Raw genomic sequence first — 7,260 nt, forward strand, 5'->3', positions numbered from 1 at the left:
TTTTCCTTACCAAAGTTACCGGGATAAAATGGACTGAGTTGGGACTTTTTGGAACACTCCTAAAACCATAAGAAAGAGTGAGTCTAAAGAAAGGAGATGAAATGAAAGAGATGGAAAGACTAAACCATAAAAAAAACATACTTACCGACTTATATGCTTAAGACCTTGGATTCCCTAACCAAAATAAGAATAAGGTTAGGGGACTGAGTAGAAGGTTTTGAGAAAGGAAATAACATAAAATACAGAAAGGAACTAGAGTTTTGGGTTTACCTCAAAGATTGCAAGATCAATCTAACCTCCACCGAAATACTATAGAACTCACTTCCCAAAGTGTTTGATAAGCTTATGATGTTTAAGCTTATAGTTTTTCCCCAAACCAGGTGTTTACACTCTCACACTCACTTAACACTAGCAACTTCTGAACTTAGAGCAAATGGTGAATAATGGCTGGGTACTAGGTCCTATTTATAGAGTTTGGGAATGAAAATATCTTGGTTTTACTTGAATAAAGATAATGGCTTTTTAGGTGAAAATCATTTGAATAATCGTTCAGCAGAGGCTGAAGACTCGTTCAAAAGATGCTGGACTGTTGAAGGAGTTTGAATGGCTGAAAGGAAATGAATTCAAAAACATTTGAAAACATACTGGAGGAGGCGATATATCGCCTGGGCCAGTATGCCCGAGGCGACCGTGCATCGTTTCGTGTTTTCCGTATTTACGTGCTGCGATATATCGGCACATGCTGAATAATTAAACACGAAATTACACATTTTTAGCTAAGTTTGAATGGAGTAAACAACCTTGACTAAGCCCTCAACGTATTCAAAGCTGCTGACTGACCCTATAACATTCAAACTTTACCCTTATTTAATTTAATCCTCCAAAATACTTAATCCTTAATTACCATTCATAACATGTGCTTAAAATCCTATTGGTTGATGTCTAAACCTTATAATATAATTCTTAATATCAGTCACATAATCAAACCTTAGGTTATACTTAATATTCTTAAACTATAGCTTAAACTTAGAAAATCTATAAGTACTACTATGAGTGTCCAAATAATTCCCGGTCTGAACCAAAAATCCATAGTAACAAAGATAACACTAAACATACTATAATACTACTAAACAATTAGCTAAGTAAAGTTCTTGGACTCTACATCTACATTAATGAGTTCCCAAAACAAAAGTTTCTAGCCTGATCATTCTGACAGACCCTAACAAGTGAATCAAAGAACTCATATAACATAAATAGGAGTTCATTGTAACTTCAGGATTAAGATCTATTTGTATATGATCATCAGTTGATATATATAATTAATACTTCGAAACAGTATTTAACTAAGTATTAATAAACATATCTGGTCCAGTTCTATATATTCTCTAATATATAAAGCACCTCCACTAAAGTGTCCTACCACACTAGTGATCCGAGTCTAGATCACATGTATTCATAATACTAGTGGACCGTACTTGCAGTAATTAATCTAAAGATTCCATAACTTTATTTTACTGCGAACTATTCAAGTTCATTTATCTCAAACACAATCCTCCCGTACCAATATGTGTTTGAGATCACATATATGAACTTAGGAATTTTCCTGATATTTACTTAATATTATCATAGAATAATATAGTCCATAAAATATATGCATAACAAATTCAATTCATTTATTTATTTCATAAAAACAATGTCTACTACATATGCTTTTAGGGCACATTTCCAACAATCTCCCACTTGCCCTAAAGCAAATGATGCATCTCTCTCATTCCCATGTTTCTTAAATGCTCCTTAAAAGATTTTATAGATAAAGTCTTTGTGAAAGGATTTGCAAGATTATGCTCTGAAGCTATCTTCATAACTGCAACATCTCCTCGATGAACTATCTCTCTTAGCAAGTGATACTTCCTCTCGATGTGCTTTCCCGTCTTGTGACTCCGTGGTTCCTTTGAGTTAGCTACTGCCCCACTGTTGTCACAGTATAGGACTAGTGGCTTATCCACACCTGGTACAACTTCCAGATCGAAATAGAACTTTTTGACCTACACCGTCTTCTTAGCTGCTTCACAAGTCGCTATATACTCGACTTCCATGGTGGAGTCTGCAATACTGGTTTGTTTAATACTCCGCCAGACTACCGCTCCTCCTCCAAGAGTAAACACTGATCCAGAAGTCGATTTCCGACTATCTCTGTCTGATTGAAAATTAGAATCAGTGTAACCAGTGGGGTTCAGGTCTCCACCTGAAGATACAAGCATATAATCTCTAGTATTTCTAAGATACTTGAGAATATTCTTTACTGCAGTCCAATGACTCAATCCAGGATTGGATTGATAACGGCTGACTATCCCTACTGCATAACAAATGTTAGGTCTTGTACACAACATGGCGTACATTAGACTGCCCACTGCTGAGGCATAGGGATATTGTCTCATGTTTTCCTCTTCCTGAGGTGTTTTAGGACACTGCTCTGTAGTGCACCAATTTTTTTTTTTTAGATTATTTAAATTTTTGTGATTTATTTTATTTAAATGTTAAGTGTGATGAATTGTTTTATTTAAGTGTTGTTATTTTATTTAGTTATTTTTTGTTTTATTTGATTGTTTATTATTTTATTTAATTGTTAGAATTGTTTGGTATAATCTTTTGAATTTAAAATTTGTTAATTGTTTGTTTGGTTAATTAATTCAATAAGTGAATAATTGTGTAACATGTTTATTTTACTATTAGTGTTACATTTTAAATAAGAGTGACAATTGAGATAATTATGTGAGTTATGGTTGAATGCACTAAGGTGCATGATAGATAGTGATGCACCCTAGTGTTTTAGTGTGTGCTAGTATATGGTAATAAGGTGCACATGTGTGGATTTTCTACACATTTTATAATTGCCATTTATTGATATTTTTGGGTAGTTTATTTTAATAAGTAGGAAATTAAATAAAAAAAAAGAAAATAAAGGATATGGAAAGAGTAGTGGACGTGTAGTGTAAGGAATTGTTTGATATTTTTTTCCATTTTTTTTTAAGAGAATAAAAGTTAATTGGATGAGGATAGACATTTTGGGAAACTATCATTTGACTCCAATCCTTTATAATAAAAGAAAAATAAAAAGGTATTATGAGAAAATAAAATAGAAAAAGGAAACTTACCATTTTGTGTTGGTGGGGCTTTATTGAGAGAGTTGAATAAAGGGGGAAGGAAGAGAAGAAGAGGGCATATTTTCTTGTGGCTGCCGTGACCTAGAGAGAGAGAGAGAGAGAGAGAGAGTGGCGTGTAGAGAGAGAGGGAGAAGAAGAAAGAAAGGAAGAAAGAAGAAGAAGGTGAAGAGGAACCCATTTTAGAGTATGTTTTCTTGTATATTTGTTTGTCAAATCTCTTTTCTTGATTATATGTTATTGACTTTGTTTATTTGTTGTGTGTGATTGGATTCTTTCTCCTCCTCATGGTAGTTTTCAAATAAAACCCTAGGCTTGAACAAGGGGTGTGAAGTTTGGGAGTTGATCATATTGTGTTCTTGATTTTACAATCAAGAGAGGTAATGGTCTTTCTTAGCCTATATATTGGTTTTGATGGGTTTATCTTTGAGATTTTTGATGGTGATGCTAATGGTTGATTATTGTAGGATTGATGATTATGATTTGTATTTTTAAGAGAATATGATTTGTTTAAAAAGGGTTCATGGGTATGATTGAGAAAATGGATTTGATAGGGTTTATAATGAGGATATATGTTATGTTTATATTGCTATGGTTATCTTTTTAATCCTTGATTTATGTAAAATGGTAATTGATGATTTTAGAAATATGATAAGAAATATGTTAGGATTGTTATAAGGCATGTTTATGAGATATGGTGTTTATGAATTTATGTATGTTATTGCCATTGTTATTGTTGTTGGATTTCATGTGTAGATTCAATGGAATAGAGAAATTGGTTTTATAAGATTTCATGTGAATATGTTAGTAATATTCTTAGAATTGTGTATATAATAAGAGTATGATGAGAATTTGGACATGTATGATTTTATGTGAAATTTTTGGGATAAAAGATGAATCTCTTGAGGAATTAAGCTTGCTGATTTTTGTAAATAATTGGGTAAAAGTTTGATAAAAAAATGATTTGCATGCATAAGTAATGTCCTTGATGTTATGTTACTTTTATGAAATTAAAAGGGGTATTTTAAGTCCCATTAAAATGATATTTTACTCAAATAATTACCTACAGAATTTTTATTGATTTTTTGTGAAAATATGAGTTTTTAAATTGAATATGGTGATTTTTAAAGATAGAAATAGTTGCTGGAATTATTGTAAGAAAATGTGAAGTGAGTTTCACTAAAATGAATTTGATGAGTACTTGGAACAAATTATTTTCCTAAGTTATGGTAATATTGAAAAATGGTATTTTTAATGGTATGAATGCATATTTTGATAAGTTATGATTTTCCTTTATTTTGATTGAGAAAAATATTTAGATTCTATTTATTTGTGATTTTTGAAAAAAATAAATGGTGGCTGAAAGTTTGTTTTAAAAAGGTTAAAAATGGTTATTTAATTGTCACATATGGATTTATGCTACATAAAACTAAGTCATAAATAATTTAAATAAAAATATATTTTCCACACTTAAAAATGTATTTTCTCACATCATTTATGTAACACAATGATAAAATTTATTTTTCTAAAGAAACATATTAAAATAGGTATTTTAATTAATTCCAAGTTTTTGGTTAATTCTTTGTAATTTGAGATTAATGAATGAAATTGACACATATTTTATTTTTAAGCTAAATCAAATTATTTTATAAAATAAAATAATGTTTTGAGAAATTTAATCAACTTAGAAATTTTAAGAAAAATAAACCATGTTATAAGTCTATTGATTTTAAAACAATAAAAGTAAGGAATATAGAATTATCGTTTTTCAAAACATCACAATTACGTAATGTTCCCACGTATGCATGTTACATGCAACTCCACTTTTACGTCCAAAATTATGTTTATTATTCAACTATGTGGTTTTTATAAAAAGATCATGCATGTAAAATAAGTAAAACGAGCATTATTCTTTTATGGCTTTATATGTAGTTAAGAATAATTGCATGTTTTGTGTAACTGTTATTATGTGTGCATGACCCATGCACACATGAGTTGAATGGAAGGGCAAAATAGTAATTTTATGAACCTAAGAAATGTTGTTTTGATTATGATATAGGCTCGTTGAAAGATTGTGAAATTTCTTAGCTTGGACCTGAGGCAAGGAAGTTAGATAGATTCTATGATTTTATGCTATGAATGGTAAGATTGTTGTATGAATGAATTGTTATGAAATATGAATGCCGTAATGTGATGATATGTTGAATATGATATGTGTATGGATGTTAGATACATCAAACAAGTTACGATGTTAAATACATCAAACAGATTACGATGTTAGATACATCAAACAGATTACGATGTTAGATACATCAAACAGATTACGATGTTAGATACATCAAACAAGTTACTAAGGACATTGAGACGTAACCCCTAGGGCGGACGCGCCGAGGTTATTCAAGGACCAGAGATCTCCTGTTTACCTCATAGGGTGACATGGACAACTAGCGATCCATGCTCATCATGTATGTTGTATGTTTGTGATATGATGATATGTTACGATTATGTTATGATATGATGATATGTTACGATTATGTTATGATATACCATGATGTTTTAGATGAACGTTAGTGTTTGTTTTTGTTGTATTCTTACTTGCTTATTTGTTTATACTTCCTTACTTGGCTTTTAGCTCACCCCCCTTACTTTCCTTCCAGGTAGCAAATAAGATTTCTTTATGGCACGCGTGGTGACGTGAGGAGTTCTATCATCATGGGGTGTATGGCGTGGGGTAATCCTATGGACGGAAAAACGATCATCGTAGAATGCCATTTAAATTATGTTTTGTTTAAGAGACTTTCCTAAATTATCAGTGGGACTTAGTTATTTGATTTTGTTTCTTTTAAACTTTGCATAAAAATTTATGTTTTCTTTTAAAACTAATGGCGCCAACTTGCATGGTTTTAAGCAAGTCCCCACTGAGACTTTGATAATGAGTGGTATTCTTTTACAAACTATGTTATGCGAATGTTTTATAAGTATTAGCTTAGGGCGTTCATTACAGCTCTTTGGAAAGGAATACTCCAGAACGGGTTGGCATATCACCCTTTTTGGAGTTTTGCATATTAAAGCGTTCTAGCACCTTATCAATATAAGTTGCTTGAGACAATGCCAATTTTTTGTTTTGTCTATCTCTAAAAATCTTAATGCCCAGAACATACTTGGCTTCTCCCAAATCTTTCATTTGGAATTGTTCAGCTAACTAGTTCTTTACTTTTGATAATGATGTTACGTCATTTCCAATCAGTAATATATCATCAACATAAAGAACGAGGAATACTACTACACCATCTTTGATTTGTTTATAGACACAAGGTTCGTCAACGTTTTGTTCAAAACCAAATGTTTTAATTGTGTCATCAAATCTATGATTCCAAGATCTAGAAGCTTGTTTGAGTCCATAAATGGATCTAAGAAGCTTGTAAACCTTTTGCTCTTGACCTTTAACTCGAACCCTTCTTGTTGAGACATGTAAATGGTTTCGTCAAGGTAGCCATTCAGAAAAGTTGTTTTGACATCCATTTTCCAAATCTCATAATCCATTCACGTAGCTATGGAAAAGAGTATACGAATGGATTTTAGCATGGCTACAGGAGAAAAAGTTTCTTCATAGTCAACCCCTTCTTTCTGTGTGTAACCTTTGGCTACAAGCCTTGCTTTGAAAGTCTCTACTTTCCCATAGGCTCCTCTTTTCTTCTTGAATATCCACTTGCAACCAATGGGTTTGATGTTCTCAGATGGATCTTCAAGAACCCAGACAGAATTGGAATACATCGATTCCATTTCTTGGTTCATGGCATCTTGCCATTTGTCCTTATCAGAATCATTCATCGCATCTCTAAATGTCAATGGATCGTCTTTGTTTGTGTCAGACACAAGCATTTGAACTTCGTGTTCATAGCGTGTGGGTTGCTTGCTAACCCTCCCACTACGACGAGGTTCACTACTATTCTGACTAGAACTAGCAGTTTCCTCTTGCCATTTTTCATTGGTTGTTGCTGGTGACTTTGCAACTTCATTTGAGACCATCTCCTCTAGAACAACCTTACTGTGAGGTTTGTGGTTATTCACATAATCATGTTCAAGAAAAGTTGCATTT

The 7,260-nt window shown here is 32.2% G+C and overlaps 1 long non-coding RNA gene across 1 annotated transcript; it reads left to right on the top strand.

The window, feature by feature from the left end:
- Nucleotides 1–3,099: 3,099 nt before the first annotated feature.
- On the top strand, nucleotides 3,100–6,159 carry LOC133816016 (uncharacterized). Its single transcript, XR_009884959.1, has 3 exons — nucleotides 3,100–3,348; nucleotides 3,456–3,541; nucleotides 5,819–6,159. It is a non-coding gene; the product is annotated as an uncharacterized LOC133816016 (long non-coding RNA).
- The last annotated feature ends 1,101 nt before the right edge of the window (nucleotides 6,160–7,260 follow it).

This window comes from Humulus lupulus, chromosome 2 (genome assembly GCF_963169125.1).
Source record: "Humulus lupulus chromosome 2, drHumLupu1.1, whole genome shotgun sequence".
NCBI lineage: Eukaryota > Viridiplantae > Streptophyta > Magnoliopsida > Rosales > Cannabaceae > Humulus > Humulus lupulus.